The sequence below is a fragment of the Bombyx mori genome, chromosome 16 (genome assembly GCF_030269925.1).
Source record: "Bombyx mori chromosome 16, ASM3026992v2".
Classification (NCBI taxonomy): Eukaryota; Metazoa; Arthropoda; class Insecta; order Lepidoptera; family Bombycidae; genus Bombyx; species Bombyx mori.
This window is the reverse complement of record NC_085122.1, coordinates 11,368,665-11,386,031: the sequence shown is the minus strand read 5'-3', so window position 1 is coordinate 11,386,031 and position 17,367 is coordinate 11,368,665. Positions and strand designations below refer to the sequence as shown.

Genomic DNA, 17,367 nt, shown 5'->3' with positions numbered 1-17,367 from the left:
CCGACATGCCCCGCCCTTCATCCCCAGGGGAGGGCGGAAGTCCGGCGATTTCCTCCTGACCAAAAAAAAAAAAACTGAATCACTAATAGTCTAAAGAGCCACTACCAGCTCATGCTCTGAAGAGACACATATACATAATATATTATGTACATATTACACATACACATATTACATATTACACATCATTTCATTTAATTTCATCCCAGTTGATTAAGATCTCAAATTAATCATCTTCATTTCATTTCACTCCATATTATCATTTTTCATAAAAATAAGTATATAAATTAAAATAAGACATGACCTAAAGGTCTTCGTTACCAGGTCATAAAAAAAATTATATTATATTACGAGTATAATGTGACTGTCAGACAATCGTATAAACGCCGATAGCATCTGTTTGGTTTAGCTTGTTTAGAAGCATCTCCGATTCACAGAACCTGTTCTGGTGACCTTTCGAGGTTCATTGCGTCACGACCCAAGTGGGATCCGCTTGTACGGCGGGCCACTGAACTGGCGTTTTTTTATATTATTATTTGTTTTTCTCAATTTATATTTGGATGTAAATAAAATTCCATGTGTAAGATCGTATTTTTTGGGGGAACATTGTTGTTGTCACATAAATTTAATAATTTAATCAATTTGTTCACTATACGTTAGTCTTTCTGACGTTTTCTTTTTTTCTTTAATTTACAATGTGTTCTTTAAGGGAACAAACAGCGTAGTTAAGGTGACTTTTTTATGTCAAAGGTGTTTTACAAGTCATAAAGAACAGCATTAATAAAAAAAAACCGTATAATATACTCGTGTATAAAAAAATATATATTGTTTTGTATCTTGTAATATGTATATATTATTATATGTAATGTTTACTGTATGCATTAGGTTTGTGTTCCTAATTCTTCTTTCTTTTTGCGGGCCTACTGGAAGAGATTTCAACACGAAATAAGTAGTGCCCTTGTACTCTATAGCCTTATTGTTGTGTTTCTTCTAACAGGTATGTGTACAAAATATATTAAATAAATAAATAAAATAAATAAATAAAATTTAAATTTAAACTTTTCGCATTCTTCATTCAGATTTTATTTTCAAGAAAGACCTTTATTAGTAGAACGTAAAATCAGTCCGCATCGATAAATGCCTGTAATCAGCCTATTTCTCCTCGAAGCGGTCATGCATCCTGGCAATCCTACAACTCAAATGCCGTCACCCACCTCGAGATATGACTTCTAGCGCCTCAGTATAGTTACAACGACTGCCCCACCTTTCAAACCGAAACGCATTACTGCTTCACGGCAGAAACAGGCGGGGTGGTGGTACCTACCCGTGAGGACTCACAAGAGGTCGTACCACCAGAAAAGACCACGTACGATACGATCGTTCACCAGACGAGAACGGTGACACACACGTTAGTAGGTAATTAAACAACAAAATTGTTTCTATGGCAAACTTAATGCCGGTTGTACACCCTCGTCTAGTCGTCTCGTGTGCCTCTCGTCCGCTCTCACGTAGAGGTTCGACACGAGACCACACCGTTGCGATGGACCTAGAAGAAACTGACCTGCGTCCAACTGCTTGGAGGATAACTAAACGAATGAGTGTGTACAGGCGCGCTTTCATTGTCATTACGAGACTCCCCGAGATCCTTCGACACGAGGGCTAAAACCGCTTCCGAAAGAGAACGAGAGCCACAAGACGAGACGAATGACTCGTGGTGTCTCGACGAGCTTATACAGCTGGGTGAGCCCACTGAGTTTCTCGTCGGATCTTCTCAGTGTGTCGCGTTTCCGAACCGGTAGTAGATTCTGCGAAACACGGCTCTTGCTAGGGCTCGTGTTAGCAACGTCGTCAGGTTTGAGCCCCGTGAGCTCACTTACTAGTTCGGCGAATCTAGAATAACCCCTCGAGAATAGGTAGGAAAAAAGAAAGTAGATACGCCGTTACACTAACTCATAGATAAGTCGTACGTTTGATTACTATCCTTCCAGAACACGTTCTTTCAGTGGCCAGATATTTAATTTACTCGCTTGCTTTGAGGCCGCAAATTACCGGTAAAATAATAAAATACTATCCAATAGTATGCGGAGATGCGATTAAATCATCACGTATAAAACAATGTACGAAGTGTTAGTGGAATTAACTTATTTGCATTTATCAGTGGGATTGGTTTGATTATAATTTTTTTATTTGTTTTTTCGACACAATTATTCTCAGCCAGCTGTGTGATCATCACTTACGTTTTTTATATTAACTTTCGTTTTCATTTCTACAGCTTTTTAAGTAGGTTTTATGTCAATGCATTACTGAATAATTGTAAATAGACATTGAGAACCTCCTCCTGTTTTGAAGTCGGTTAAAAAGGGAAACGTACACTGAAATAGCTGGTGGACAAATCGGCTGCCCTCTGGTAAGTGGAACATGATTCATGGCCTAAATTATGTGGTCAGCAATGTCAGGAGCAGGACCAAGCAAGCTACCACTGAGGACTCTTTTCAAATATCGTTTCAAGAAGAACATCTCAAATCGTTCGGAAAGACTTTGAAAGGAATATCATTCTAGAGGCGGATGGTACGTACGCAAAGAAAATATCTGGAAACGCACTATGGATGAATGCAGCGGTTACAGATATGTAGTATGAATGAACTTTGCGATGATGGCGGGCGGTGCGATGCTTAAAAGAAGATGAAGGAATCATCTCAAGCAATTCCTCAAAACTTTCCCGACGGAGTACACGGTAAAAACAAATAAAAACAACATAAAAATGATATTGGACTCCAATATACTTATGTATGTGTGTGTGTGTGTATGTAATAATACCTTACATGTAAGTTCCTTACGTGTATGTAATAATAGATACCACATAATACCTTGGAAATCGGTATAGTTTATCAAGCTGTTATTATTATTTTTTATTTTTTAGATGGTTTGACGAGTTCATGGTTTATTTGGCGTTTAGTTGGTACTGGAGCCATCAACGCCGCCATCCACCTTGAGACATGGGTTCTATGTTCTCAACTTTTATTGATGGTAGGATCTCGTGTGAGTACCACCGCCCTGCCTATTTCTGCCGCGAAGCAGTACGGTTTGAAGGGTCGGGCAGTCGTTGTAACTATACTTGAGATCTTAGACCACATATCTCAAAGTGGGTGGCGGTATTTACGTTTTAGATGTCTATGGGCTCCAGTAACATCTTAACACCAGGTGGGCTGTGAGCTCATCCACCCTATATATGTATAAAAAAAGAGGAAAACGGGTGACCCATCCTAAAATCGAAACGCATTTATGTTTCACAGCAGAAATAGGCAAGGTAGCGGTACATTACCCACGCGGACTCACAAGACGTCCTACCACTAGTATTATTCTAAATATTTACTCTTTGGATCATCGTCTAAAGCCTAAATTGAAATACATTTAATATATACATAATACAAAAATGTATGATTATTATTATCTATATTTATTTAAAATCTTACTAATTACACAATATTTTTCAAAAAAGGTATTAAAAATACAATAAAAAGAAAACACTATATAAAAATAGATTGCCGCTGAGGGCGGTGTCTACGACACAAGCCACCAGTGGTTAAAAAAAAAAAGGACTCCAGAGTGACGAACCTCCTCACAATACGCGCAGTATCAAGGATAACTGTCTTCTGTATCAGGCCCCTAACCCAGCTGGATAACGAAAGTTTCTTAAGGTGTTGATCGATTATATTATTACTAGAGGTCCCGCAGTAGTCGAAATTCGACTATAACTAATTGGAATTGTAAGTTTGTACACTATTATGATTGTATTTTATACTTCTATAATCACTAATTTCGCCAAGACTACACTATAAAAAATATTAACAAAGATAAACAATATTTAATCTATTCTCAATTTGACAACAGACGTCAAGAACAAAAGTTTGACAATAAATAGTATGCATCAAATAAATGGAATGTAGTGTGTGTAATGTTTTCTTTATTGATTTAATGTATCTTTTATGCATTATTTAAAAAAAATTATTAGCATTGTGCACTTCTTCTCTATATTCTTTATAAGTGTGGAAAATTTCATACTCCTCCGTCCGCGCAATATGCGTAAAAAGGGATACAAAGTTTTTGTTTCACGTATTAATATATAGATTATTATTTAATACAATACATACTTGGAAATACGTTAATTGAAGCTGAAAAATATTTAATAACTCACCGTTTACTTGTTAGACGTCCGTTTCCTTAACAGGACGCGTGTGAAATAAATGTTGATTCAGTAAGTTTCTTTTTTTATTATAGTGTTTTTAAAATGCGATACGTATTATGCGCTTATGGCGTATAATATTTTGTTATAGCGTTTAGAACAATAAAACGAAGCCATAAATTAAGTATTTTATTTATTAAATATTTTTAATACTTAAGCTTCATGATGACCTAAGACGATCGTGACTCAATCAAATCTACAAGAATGCTACCTTCAGATTTGAGGTGGAAAAGTTGGGTTAGCGATTGCGGCAATTAATTGGTAATGTGCAACGTAATTTGTTTGTTTGAGATGATACCATCATCTCATTTTACCATCGCACCGCCCGCCACCGGAGTAGAGTTCATCCATACTACCTTGAGCCACTGCGTTTACCTACAGTGCGTTTCCAGAGATCTTTTTTGCTACGTATCATCCGGCTTTGGAATGATTTCATCTCCACGGTGTTTCCCGAGCGCTATGACATGTCCTTTTTCAATCGAGGCTTGTGGAGAGTTCTTAACGGTAGGCAGTGGATTGGCTCTGCCCCTGGCATTGCTGAAGTCCATGGGCGACGGTAACCACTAACCATCAGGTGGGCCGTATGCTTATATATGGCAATAAAAAAAGCTAATTAGGGTACATTCTGCGGTAGACAATAGAGAGAGACAGAAAGCTGTTTTTTCGCCCATTCCTACCGATATCGACCGTTCAAAGATTCTAATAATAATTAAAAAAATTCAGGTAAATTGCTGTTTATCAAAGTTCGAAGGTAATTTTAGTGAAAAAATTTGGTTCATTTATTAAAAAAAATCTAACCTTAATAGGACACACTTTTTCGTTACGGACGCTACACACATAATCATACACATCATTATACATGTTTTCTTTATTGTTTGCGATGCTATCTATTCTAACGAGATCCGCGTATGATGGTACATTACAATCATTACTGAGGTAATAAGGAATGCATAAATAAATAATTTTAATAAGTATTAGTTTATAATTCTGCATGAGCTAACAGTTAAGTCATTGTGGCCTAATGGATAAGACGCCCGGTGCATTCGTATCGGGCGATGCAACGATGCCAGTGTTCGAATCCCGCAGGCGGGTCCAACTTTTTGTAATGAAAAACGTAATTAACAAATGTTCACGATTGATTTCCTCGGTGAAAGAATAACATAGTGGAATAAAATTTTAATTGCGTAATTACTGTTTGTAGGGCACTTTGGGAGGACGCCCCTGTGCTTCTAACCGATTATTTTGGTCACGATGCAGTAATCGGTTTAGGTTTCAGGGGTATGTCAACTGTTTACTATATAACTGAGAGCTCAGTGTGCTTAGTGAGAGTTTTTTAACGTTCTCGATAGCGTAAAAGTTAACTCAAATTTGTATACAGTTGGAACAGCGCCCCTAGCGGCAAACGTAGGCAAACGTTCCAACTCCATACAGATTTTGAGTTAGCTTTTACGCTATCGTGAACGTTAAAAAACTGGTACTAAGCACACTGAACCAATGTCAATGGCTTTTACGTTGTTGATGTCTATAGGCTCCGTTAACCGTTTAACACCAGATGAGCTGTGAGCTCGTTGAAGCGACTAAGTTAGTGAATTATTTATTTTTTTGTTTCATTTTGATTAGAGTTTTTACAGTTACCAAATTAAGCCTCACAAATTAGCATTATATTATAAATGTCGCTTCTGGTAAATTGTTAGCTATGTTTAAATTTAACTATATATAAAACGCCTTGACCCACAGAATTTTGTACGCACGATCACTTTCCTGGCGCCAGAGCGTTACACATACATACATGCGAACGCCACATAATATTCACGCTTTGAATGTTTCGTGGTGGACACTAATGTTTTATTAGCCGCAGACCCAGGCACTTTTTGTATGAAACGAGTGAAGTTTTACAGGATTTCATAGATTGTCGTTAGTAATAGATATTTTTTTCTTTTTTTCTAATGAAATACGTACTCAACAAATGTTCACGATAGACTTCCACGGTGAAGGAATAACATCGTGTAATAAAAGTGAAACCCGCAAAATTATAATTTGCGTAATTACTGGTGGTAGGACCTGTTGTGAGTCCGCGCGGGTAGGTACCACCGCCCTGCCTATTTCTGCCGTGAAGTAGTAATGCGTTTCGGTTTGAAGGGTGAGGCAGCCGTTGTAACTATACTGAGACCTTACAACTTATATCTCAAGGTGGGTGGCGCATTTACGTTGTAGATGTCTATGGGCTCCAGTAACCCCTTAACACCAGGTGGGCTGTGAGCTCGTCCACCCACCTAAGCAATAAAAACAGAAACAACGCTACGTTTGTTTATTGGCATTATTTTATTTCCGACGTCCGATCACTTTTCATACTCTCGTAATCGTTGAGCGACCTAGCCCATAGACACTGCCCACTGAGTTTCTTGTCGGATCTTCTCAGTGGGTCGCGTTTCCAACCTGGTGGTAGATTCAGCAAAGCTTTGCCGCTGCTAGGGCTAGTGTTAGCAAATTCTCTCAGGATGAGCCCGTGAGCTCACCTACCAGTCCCTCACCTACCAGCGAATAGGAGGAAAAAAAGTCGACATTTGATTACTGGTCAAACCACACGACCGGACGAAAGCGAAGAGTCCGAAATATGTTAATACCAATAAACATATTTAATTGTAAATCAAACACTTGACTGTATTACTGGTAATCGGTGGTCTCGCAAATAAATAGGAACAAAAAATATATACATTCGCGCGTAACATTTAACAAATATTTGAGGTCACCTTGACACAGTGTACGTAACTTGGTATGTTGCAAATAAATTTCGGTCGTAACCGGAAACCTTGTGTAACGTGATTGATATCTTTGTATTTAGATAATAAATTGTGACTTATCGCAAACTAGCCTTTAGCCGCGGCTTCGTTCTAGTTCATTTAGAAAGAAAAATATCTCCCCGGATCCTTATTGGTGGATGAAAGTTGGCTTTTGTCTGGTAGGACCGCCGTACCGCCGAGACCGGCGTCGTTGGTCATCGACTATCGCCTCGACGACCCGTCGGTCGGGCGTCCTCGGGGTGGCGCCGCGGGTCTGTAGTGTTGACCGCGGGAACCCCCCTACTCTGACCGGGTTCTGACCCCGGACGGAGATCGGACGTCGGGTGTAAGAGTGCAGGGGAGTCGTTTAGTGCGGTAGGGCCCTAAAATCCTTTGGGCCCGCGGTCTGTTCCCAACACCTGCAGATCGTCAAGTCCCACATAGCCCGCGCGCCCACTAGGCGCGTGGACTCCGTAGGAGGTTCGGACCCCGGTCCGAAAAAAAAACAAATGTCTTTGTCTGGACTCTTGACAGTGCACAATCATGACGACCGGTCGAGTATAAGACGTGAAAGCGTAAAAAAAAACGGAAAAACTCAATTTGGCATTTATAATAATAAACTATGGATATAATTTACGTAACCACTAGATATATATATATATATACAGTTTCGCTGCACAAAAGAATTGATTTTGTTGTTGATGAAGGCTTTGAATATGACTGTCAACGCTATTTTGAAATGTGGGATCGTAGGGTGAAATCTAGTGGATTTTAACACTAAAATCTATTTGAAAAAAAAACCACTCATCGTTCATCTTATTATCACGCAAATCCGGTGTGCCAGTTTGAACTAACTAAAAACTGTAGAAATAAGAATGTAAATCCAATGGATCCTCCCGATTCACTAACGGTGCTTTTAAGTACCCTAAGCACCGGTCATCGTTCTCGTCGAACCCGTCGCTTGCAACGAAGGGCTCGACGAGTAAATTAACCCTTAGACACAGCCCACTGAGTTTCTCGCCGGATCTTCTCAGTGGATCGCGTCTCCGATCCGATGGTAGATTCTGCGAAGCACGGCCTTTGCTAAGACTAGTGTTAACAACATCGTCAGGTTTGAGTTCTTTGAGCTCACCTACTAATTCGTCGAATCTTGAATAACCCCTCGAGGTTACTAGAACAGGTAGGAAAAAAGTCCGATCTATTCACCCGATCTATCCACATAATAATATAAATATACATCGATGATATACATACTAGTATATCGAGGGTGGAATGCTATTTGGTTTAAGCTACATTTTACTTAATACGCGACATTTATCTTTGTAATTAAAGGTGCGTTTTATTTGGTATTAACATCAACAGTCCGATGTTTTTATTTGAATTTCAATTAAGTTTACTCTATTGTAATATCCGAAGAAGTTTTTTTGTTATGATATTTTTTTCTAAACTTTAAACTGTATATGGCTCTCCTATAAAGTTGGAAAAATGTTGCCTAAACCCCTTTTCACCCCTTAAAGTCAGATTGTCAAAGATTTAGCCGGTTTGCACGGTTAAGCTATTAGTGTGTTATTTCGACGTTCCACATGGTATAAAAGTTATCGAATAATTAGAATTTTCATACGAAGTTACGAAACTTAAAAAGTGATTTTTGCGTTCGTACGAATTTATCTGACAAGCTTCATTTGTATTCATATAGAATTATATTTACTAATAATGTCTATAGTCGTAATTTTCGGCACTCTGTGAGTGTAATAAAAATCAAACCCGCAAAATTATAATTTGCCTAATTACTGGTGGCAGGACCTCTTGTGAGTCCGCGCGGATAGGTACCACCGCCCTGCCTATTTCTGCCGTGAAGCAGTAATGCGTTTCGGTTTGAAGGGTGGGGCAGCCGTTGTAACTATACTTGAGACCTTAGAACTTATATCTCAAGGTGGGTGGCGCATTTACGTCGTAAATGTCTATGGGCTCCAGTAACCACTTAACACCAGGTGGGCTGTGAGCTCGTCCACCCATCAAAGCTAAAATTTTATTTTCAAACATTTACACAAAACATTATTTTAATAACGTAAAAGTACATATTATTATCCGCAACACGCTCCATCAGATTATAGAAACAGAGTTATCAGCAACATGCTTCGTCAAAGAATACAATACTTATTTTCAGTTACAAGCGTCGTCATAATAATATACTAATTCTAGCTGACCCGGCAAACATTGTTTTGCCATATATAAGATTTCTAGAGAATTTCTAGTGTAGAGAAAAAAACCAACTTATTGTAAGTTTGTAAGGATGTGGTAAATGAGTGAAAGAGGTATGTAGTGCTGTGAACGATGAGGGAATATATAATTAAAATAACAAAACCTCAAAAAAAAAATGTCCAAATAAAAAAATATATGTTAGGGGTGGACAACCCTAATCACTTAGGGGTATGAAAAATAGATAGTAGCCGATTCTCAGGCTTACTGAATATGCATAAAAAATTTCCTTGAGAATCGGTCAAGCGGTTTCGGAGGAGTATGGGAACGAACATTGTGACACGAGAATTTTATATATTAGATAATAATATACTAAAATGATGTTCAAAGTGAAAATAAGTGCTTTCTAAAGATTAACAGGTAAAATAAAATTAATCGTCACGTTTAATATTAGTACGTAATAAACAATACTTCTAAATGTCATGTGTAGAATATCACAGTATAAGATAGACCGTCCACAAAGGTAGGTCGGTACAGATTGCTTTTCGTGGATGGTATGAATGTATCGACAGTAAAAATCACGTGTACCTATAAGTTACTGCCCCCTATTACTTAAAGGACATTATTAATTAGTGGTAATATTATTTTGTAGGAGATCGGTCTATTATTTTATAATTTTTTATTATTTTTTTATTGCTTAGATGGATGGACGAGCTCACAGCCCACCTGGTGTTAAGTGGTTACTGAAGCCCATAGACATCTATAACGTAAATGCGCCACCCACCTTGAGATATAAGTTTTAAGATCACAGTATAGTTACAACGGCTACCCCACCCTTCGAACCGAAACGCATTACTGCTTCACGGCGGAAATAGGCGGGGTGATGGTACCTACCCGTGCGGACTCCCAAGATGTCCTACCACCAGTGATAGTAATAGCTAAAATTACTAGTTGTAGGACATGTTATGAGTCCGCACGGGTAGGTTCCACCGCCCTGCCTATTTCTGCGATGCAGCAGTAATGCGTTTCAGTTTGAAGGGTGGGAGAATTAAATAGATAACTAGATACTTTAAAATGCTACGTTGTTTTACAATGCAGCAAGTGCCACATAGCAACACAATCATTTGTCAAATTATACCAATTTTTTTTATTAAAAGTGAAGTCCGGGCCGGATTGACTTAGTGGGCGTTAACGTCGAACGCAAAACGAGACGTGCCATTTTCGAACACGCGATCACATCAAGAAAATGTCCGCGTTACCTACACGGAATGCGTTAATTGCTGTTATAAAACACGTAAATGTTATTAAATACGTATTGTGGATTTGATTCGCTTTGCTGAGCTTTGTTTTTTTATTACATACATTTTGGTTGGTTACTTCAGAACAAAAAGGATTGTAGTGTTCTTTTTTTGACGTGACAACGTCTTATAATTCGATGGAGCCGGATGCACGCACGAAAAAACATGACTCATGCGGCGTTACCTCGCTCTGAGGCGTTCCATTTAAGGCTTGAAGTGCAAGCGAGAGCGTGCAACGAGCGACAAAGAGGCACAATCGGCGTCCGCGTTCGGCAGCGATCGACATCTGTCTCTCTCCTACTTGAGTGAGCGATGCATCCGCGTGGACAGCTGCTATACAATAATACATTTACATGTTTTCGTCAAGTATGAAGTTCAGTGAAAAGCAAATGTGGTGTCAATTGTTTATAGCAACGATAATTGCGATCATTGAAAAATGAAACCATTCCATCAGTATTTTCTTATGACGTTGTCACGTTCAACTATCGTCAGTAAGCCGACTTTACAGACAACTGCTTTTTTTGCCTAATGGTAGTCTAGGAGGCTATTCCGGCTATGCGCGGAAGGGTAGTTAAGCTCGCGGGCTCAACCAGAGAGAATTTGCTAACATTAGCCCTAGCAAGAGCTTTTTTTATTGCACCTTTAAAATTGAAGAGTCTAAATCTAAAATTCTTGTTTTTTTTTTTTGTAAACGCCAATAATGTAATTGTAGTTTAGTAATTTTTTTTTTTTATTGCCCACTGTAGGCAGACGAGCATACGGCCCACCTGATGGTGAGTGGTTACCGTCGCCCATGGACTTCAGCAATGCCAGGGGCAGAGCCAAGCCGCTGTCTACAAATTTTTCAGTTTTGCTTTTTAATAATTTTGAGCCTTAAATTCTTGATATAAAACAAACGGAAAGTTTACTGTGTGTCCTTTTGTAACTAAAACATAAACTATTATTTTTAGTTTTAATTTTTTTTTATTAACTGTTAGTATACCTGTTTATAAGCTGTTCAAGGTGTAAAAATCATTTTCTTAATTTTTTTTATTTAACCACTTCAATTCTAAACGTGTATGTATCAATATGTATATTCATACTAAATGCGAATCGATTACCAGCTAACAAATTTTATACATGACGTATCCTCAAATTAGTCACATGTATATATTGAAATCTACAATGTATGCCAAATTATAAGTGAAATTGTCATCAAAAGTTGAGAAAATGGATTTTCGAGTTTATGCTTGTACTCGTAATGTCGAGGACTGCACGCGCGTTACCTATTGGACTTTAATGGTACACGAAAAATTTTCTCTGAAGTGCTAACCTCAATCCGATAAACTTATTTTTTTATTAGTGCCGTATAGGCACTGGTGCTAGGACCTCTTGGGAGTCCGCACGGGTAGGTACCACCACCCTGCCTATTTCTGCCGTGAAGCAGTAATGCGTTTCGGTTCGAAGGGTGGGGTAGCCGTTGTAACTATACTGAGACCTTTTTTTTTTTTTTTTTTTCCACAGGAGAAAATCGCCGGATCCCCACCCGCGCGGCAGGTGGGGTATGTGGGAGTTGAACCTCACTAAAAACTCCTGCCGCTCACAACCGGCGCCCTACCTCGGACCGGGCCGGAGCCCAGTAGCCCAGTCGGGGCTATTGAAACGGCGGGACAGGGTTGACGCAAAGCACATTACATCCATCCCACCGTCCCACGGACGCCGGACCGGCGGCCGCCAGCGACACGACCACCGGTTCCCTCGTTCAGCGGGCCGAGAGCCCGCTTTGATGGCGCCGCGTTACACCTTCCCCCAGAGCGGTCGGGGGAACGCGGTCTACCATCACCCGGCTTCCTACTGCGGGTGAGCGTGCAAAGCACGCCACCCCATGTCTGGGTCTCTCCCCGCACAAAACGGGTGGGACCCCTAGCTCTTAGGGGGCCAGGTCACGGATACGACCCCGGTCCCGACCCCCTATACTGAGACCTTAGAACTTATTCGAGGTGGGTGGCACATTTACGTTGTAGATGTCTATGGGCTCCAGTAACCACTTAACACCAGGTGGACTGTGAGCTCCTCCATCCAACAAAGCAATAAAAAAAAAACCCAGCATACCGCCCACTTGATGGTGAGTGGTCACCGTCGCTCATGGACGTCAGCAATGCCAGGGGCAGAGCCAAGCCGCTGCCTACCGTTTAAACTATGTCTTTACGTCCTTTGTCTACACTACTATCTCACGATCTTGTACGATGATAATAATACAAAACCATTTTAATTACCCAAAACTATTAGCCAGAATACAAAAGTCATATTTTTTTTAATATCGGCCAAAGAAAAATCACCTTCACGTCTCAAGGCATAACGACGATAATAGCGTAATGAATTAATAACGTATCTGGAACTTTAAAGTTCTGTGTCGTGTCTTTAAATGTCAGATATTCAAGTTGAAAAAAATAGGTTTACATATATATTATTAAAATTCGAGTTTTTTTTTTCCTTTTTCTAAAAGAATAACAACATTCCTTAGTTTTGTAAACGAGATATTTTTATTTCATTCGGTCAAGACGATTATTTGTTTAGTTATTATTTTGAGTCATTTTTTTTTAATTTATTTCTTAGATGGGTGGACGAGCTCACAGCCCACCTGGTGTTAAGTGGTTACTGGAGCCCATAGACACCTACAACGTAAATGCGCCACCCACCTTGAGATATAAGTTCTGAGGTCTCAAGTATAGTTACAACGGCTACCCCACCCTTCAAACCGAAACGCATTACTGCTTCACGGCAGAAATAAGCTGGGCGGTGGTACCTATTCGCGCGGACTCACAAGAGGTCCTACCACCAGTAATTACGCAAATTATAATTTTGCGGGTTTGATTTTATTACACGATGTTATTCCTTCACCGTGGAAGTGTCAATCGTGAACAATCCTTAAGTACATATTTCATTAGAAAAATTGGTACCCGCCAGCGGGATTCGAACACCGGTGCATCGCTCGATACGAATGCACCGGACGTCTTATCCTTTAGGCCACGATTCATTTAATTTATAGCACTTTTTTTTCTCCTACCTATGCTGATAGCCTTGAGAGGCTATTTCAGTTTCACCCTAACGTGTGTAGGTGAGCTCACGGGGCTCAAACTGGAGTGTTGCTAACACTGACCCTAGCAAGAGCAGTGTTTCGCAGAGTCTACTACCGGATCGAAAACGCGACCCACTGAGAAGATCCGGCGAGAAACTCAGTGCTTTATGGCGCTAATGACAAGTGTCAGTTCATCTAAAATTCTGGCGACTTTTTTTTTTTCTCACACTACCTATTCGTTGGTAGCCTAAGGTGCTTTCTAGCTAAGCCCGCACAGATAGGTGAGCTCACGGGCTCAACCTGACAGAATGTGATAACACTAAGCCCAATGAGTACAACCCCGAGGTTGTGCTCCTGGGCGAGACCAAGCTACGTCCTCAGGATGCGTTCAGGATTCCAAACTACTTCATGTACCGACGTGACGAGCTTACCCCTGCCGAGCGGCCGTTCAGGGGCACTGCGGCCCTCGTCAGGCGGGACGTGGTGCATGATCAGTTGGATTTGCTGTCCTTCACATCGACAAGGTCGGTCGGTGTGAGGGTACACACCTCGGGGGGGGATATGCGGATTTATGCCGCGTATAGACCCCCGGGGCCTGAATTTCACCCTGAGGACATAAGACGGGCCCTGAATCACGACAGCCGCCCAGCTCTGCTGGTCGGGGACCTCAACGCGAAGCACGTCGCGTGGGGCTCCCGACTTAACTCAGCGGTGGGCAGGCGGCTGTTAGAAGATGCCGATAGGGGCGACTACTCCGTGGTCGGCCCCGACGAACCCACACACGTCCCGACCGCCGCGCGCTATCAGCCCGATGTGCTGGACGTGTGTGTGCACAAGGGGCTACGGTGCCCCGTAACGATCGAGGCACTGTACGACCTGGGTACCCCACATCTCCCTATCCTGGTGACACTGGGAATGGGGCTCACCCGGGTTGCGACCTCGCCCCTACGACCGAAGGTCGACTGGGAGCTCTTTAAGAGACGACTAGTCGACCTTCCCGTGATTCAGGACCCCAACACCCCTGATGGGGTCGACGATGCGGCAACCCGCCTTGTTGACTCCATCAGGGGAGCGATCGACCAGGCGACGACTCTTGTGCCCAGCGGCGGGCCCAGAGGTATACTCCCGGCCCATCTGAAGGCGATTATTCGCCGGAAGAGGGGCTTGAGGAGGCTCTGGGCGACAACTCGTTGTCCCAGGATAAAGCGCGAGCTTAATGAACTGGAAGCGGAGCTGGCGACAAAGATTAGCACCTTCCGGGGCTATGCCTGGCAGGAGAGGATCGAGGAGGCCCGCGAGGACCCCTCCTCAGTATCCCTCCACCGGCTTTGTCGCCAGCTCTCAAATCGGCCTGCCCCGACTTGTCCACTCGTGGACGAGAGGGGCAACCGATGCTTCTCGGCTCAGGCCCGCGCCGATGTCCTGGCCGAAATGCTGGAGCGGACCTGGAGGGAAGATCCTTCCTTGTCGCGGTCGAGGGCGCCAAGTCGTCGGTGCGCCCAGTCACGGCCGGAGTTCCGCAGGGGAGCGTCCTGGCACCATTCCTCTACGCTCTCTATACCAACGATATTCCCACGCTCGAGGGAAACCTCGAAGCCTGGGAAGCCGACGTGAAGTTGGCGCTGTTTGCCGACGACAGCGCCTACTTCGCGTCATCCAACTTCCCCTCTGCGGCCATTTCGAGGATGCAGAGGTTATTGGACTTACTGCCCCAGTGGCTGGACCGATGGAGGGTCGCGGTCAACGTGGGGAATACCGCGGCTATCCTCTTCGGTCCGGTCCGCACAAGAGTCGTCCCGGGACAGCTCAGTCTCCGTGGCGCTAATGTCGAGTTTAGATCCAGCGTCCGGTACTTGGGGGTCGATATCGACCGGAGTTTGAGGATGACCGCCCACGCCAATAAGGCGTTGGCGGCCGCTCGCTACGCGAGATTCCTCCTCCGGCCGGTGTTGGCCTCCAGGTTGCCGGTCAGGACTAAGCTCGGCATTTATAAGACGTATGTCCGTTCCCGTATCACGTACGCAGCTGCGGCCTGGTATCACCTCATCCCGCAGGTCACGCGGGTGAAGTTACAGGCCCAGCAGAATCTGGCTCTTCGCACGATAGTCGGAGCAGGGCGTTACGTCAGTAATGCCGTAATCGCCCGGGATCTGGATGTGGAGTCGCTCGAGGAGTTCATCCGGAGGCTAGCTCGTAATCTTTACGAGCGGGCTGACGGTGGACCCCTCGAGCATCTCCACAATTTAGCTCCCTTGCACGCTAGACCACCTGATGGTCTGGCGCTACCAAGGGAGCTACTGGAACCCCCGGCTATGGTAAGATAGTCGGCTTAATCGGAGTGATATGGGAGTGCTCATAATGAGTGCCCCCATGGGACTGAGCTGTCCACACTCGTCATTTCCCCCCACATCGTTGGGGTGCCCCCCTATGGGGACCCATTTTCCACCCCCGAGGGTGGACCACTCCCCCTTATGGGGAGTGATTATATCGGTCCCTCCCCGCGACGGTCTTTCCCTTCTGGGGAGCCCTTAGCGGGTGAGCGCCAAACTAGTGTCGCGGCTCCCCCTCTGATTTGTAGAGGCGGGGCCGCGGCATGGGGCCGGTGGCGGGCCCCAAGGTTGCTGACTGTTGTCCCTGTATGTATATAGTAGTTTAGTTAGTTTTAGGTTAGTTGTAGTTAGTCGCAGTTAGTGAGTAAGGAAAAAAAAAAAACAAAAAAAAAAAAAAAAAAATGCTGTAAGGAAGCAGAGGACAGCAGCCGGCGCCGGGGTGTCACCGCCGCGGGCATCGAGCCGTCACCAGACTGCCCATCGTATTATATATAAGTATTTATTATTTTGTCGATGTAGTGCAGCCGTGCACGCTGCGAACAGCGTACCTTCCCCAAGTCCTCCCCGCATCTACTTCACCCCTGCCCTATGTGGTAGGGAGTTTCAGCCCGGGTAGTGGGGTTTGCCCCGAGGCCCGTTCCGTGCCCCCGAAAGGGGTACGACGACCCTTCTTCTCTTCTCACTAAGCCCAACAAGAGCAGTGTTCCGCTAAATCTACGACCGGATCGGAATAGTGACCTACTGAGAAGATTTAAATGAAGATCTGAAACTACTGATGAGAAACTTATTGGGTTGTGTTTATAGGCTAGTTCGCGCGTCGAAATCTTTCTCTTTGAAGTATGACGAATACGGCGACCGATGATTGAAGAGACTAAAAGCAACGCTTCGTCATAAATTAATTATCATTGAAAAATAGAAACCTTCTTAGATTATGAAAGTTACTAATTGCTTTAGACTTTTAGAACTCATAAAAAACTCTTCATACAAAATTTATAGTCTCTAGTATAAGTATTAAAAAAAAAAGATTTTCTGAACTGCCAGAATCCGAATCGGAATAATATTAAAAGTATATTTCGAATTTAATAGAAGCATAAGCTTTTTAATCCCAAGGAATAGCTCTGAATCAATTTTCCTCGAATTTTAAAATTTAGGGGAAGGAGGTGTTGGGGGGACTATAATTTTTAAGTTTCTATCATATCTTTCAGATTCCTCGAGAACATTCACACGACGCTGTTGACACAATGTCGTAGTGGGCGGTTAAGATACACAATGCACGCCCACTTGTTCAAAAAGAATTAAGACACTCATAGCATCTGAAGTCATATGTACTTTTAGTGCAATAATATTCGATTTTTATCTAGTATTAATTTTATTTAAATCATTCCAGTTCTTTGTCTCCGAGGGTGGATTAGCAGACAGTTCGTGAGCTCATTTTAACTAAACACAAATGAACTATAAATTC

The 17,367-nt window shown here is 42.5% G+C and overlaps 1 protein-coding gene across 3 annotated transcripts in view; it reads right to left on the bottom strand.

The window, feature by feature from the left end:
* CPR56 (cuticular protein RR-1 motif 56) overlaps window positions 1-17,367 on the bottom strand; it is a 36,188-nt gene that overhangs the window by 10,489 nt on the left and 8,332 nt on the right. The window contains exon 1 of one of the 3 annotated variants that reach the window (XM_012696439.4): window positions 4,193-4,593. The exons of 1 other annotated variant lie outside the window; for it this stretch is intronic. The gene's annotated coding sequence lies outside the window, so the exon portion shown is untranslated. Of the gene's footprint in view, window positions 1-4,192; window positions 4,594-17,367 lie in introns of those variants that run through there. One more of the 3 variants, XM_062672836.1, reaches the window with a different exon arrangement.